Source organism: Pseudophryne corroboree, chromosome 9 (assembly GCF_028390025.1).
Source record: "Pseudophryne corroboree isolate aPseCor3 chromosome 9, aPseCor3.hap2, whole genome shotgun sequence".
Classification (NCBI taxonomy): Eukaryota; Metazoa; Chordata; class Amphibia; order Anura; family Myobatrachidae; genus Pseudophryne; species Pseudophryne corroboree.
Genome location: NC_086452.1, coordinates 380574809 through 380576528, shown reverse-complemented (window position 1 = coordinate 380576528; position 1720 = coordinate 380574809).

Below are 1720 nucleotides of genomic sequence, written 5' to 3'. Positions count from 1 at the left end.
GGCGAAATTAGGAGAAATACTGTTATCAACGGTAAGTTCTTACCATAACGTATATTTCTTGGGCAGGGTCCACAGGTTATCCACAAGATAACAATTGGATTTCCCAAAGCAATTTAGTGGTGGGGACGCTCCTGAGAACCTTATGATAATGTTGATATTATCTTAAACCATAAAGCTATACCTCTAGATACACTTTTACCGTGGAGCCGCTATGGCCGTTAGACTGAATACACGTGCTACGCACTTTGTACGCTATTTGCGTACAGAGTCCCGTACGTGTTACGTACTTGGCGTACACACGCCGCGCTGAGTGTATACAGAGTACGCACAGCGCACGCACACACAATTGATAACCTTTAAACCTTGTTAGTGATACAATGTAATGATATGATTACACTTTAAATCCTTAGCAGCAAAGTACTGCAACGATGTTATACCTTAAACCTTAAGTAGCGCTGACGGTATAAAGTACCCGCAGTGCGTACACCTTATCAATGCTTATAAACCTTATACAGTTAAATATGCTTTTAAACCCTTGCAGGAAAGTGAGTACACAACACCGATTTGTAGTTGAAACCACAGGGTTCTAAGGCCACCGTGGATTATTTCAAAACGTAAAACAGTACAAATCATACACTACAGGCTAACAAGATAAATCTAAAACAGAGTAATGGCTACAGAGAATGTACATACGTGAGAATGTTTGCAAGCGCAACCCGGCCGGTCCTCCGCTTGTCAGGTAGAAAGCGTTCAGAGTCTTCTGACCGGCCAGGCAGCAATGGGCTTTTTATACACAATTTACATACACAATACAATGGTCACTGTAATCTCATTGTCCATTGGACACAGAGATGTGTCTTTTCATTACAGGAGAGGTCATAGGTTGATTTGAAAAGATGGGCGATGTCTTTACCCAACTGCTCTGGTGGGTGGTATCCACTGGATTCCCACCGCATACATAATATACAGTAAATACAGTTAATATCTATATTCTACTTCTGCACATAACTATACGCTGGAACATGCGATCTTTCTTTAACCAATACCGGAATGTTACCCTTAAAATACCCTACAGCTGGATACTAGACATCACCTTCCAAACTTTATCTGACCCTTCCTATCATGCAAAGGCGAATCCCTTGGTCCTGGAACTGTTTAAACTGTTGATACTCGCTGATGTGGTGTAGGGGAACTATGTGTACAAAATGCACTATTTGGGTTAAATATGTAATGTTCTAATAACCCTCTACACGCTCACAAACACCGCCGTAAATACCCATACCACGCGCATGATCGCAGGAGCGATCCTATGCAAATTGCGGATATGTGCACGCACGGCGGACTGAGTGCACGCGCAGCGGGCATGTGCATGGGGTTAGTATAGGGTATATGCATTACAATATTTTTCGACTTTGACACTTATGCCTGAATTCAGCGTCATGAGAGACAAAAGTATCCAAGGCATAATGTCTAGTGAATGTGTTAATGGAAGACCATGTGGCTGCCTTACATATCTGTTCTGCTTAAGCACCACTTTGTGCTGCCCATGATGGACCTACCTTACGAGTAGAGTGAGCAGAGACATTAGCCGGAACAGGGAGATCAGCCTGAAATATGCTTCTGAAATCGTCATCCGAAGCCATCTTGCCAGCGTCTGCTTATCAGCAGGCCATCCTCTCTTGTGAAATCCGTAGAGAATGAAGAGAGAATCTGTCTTTCT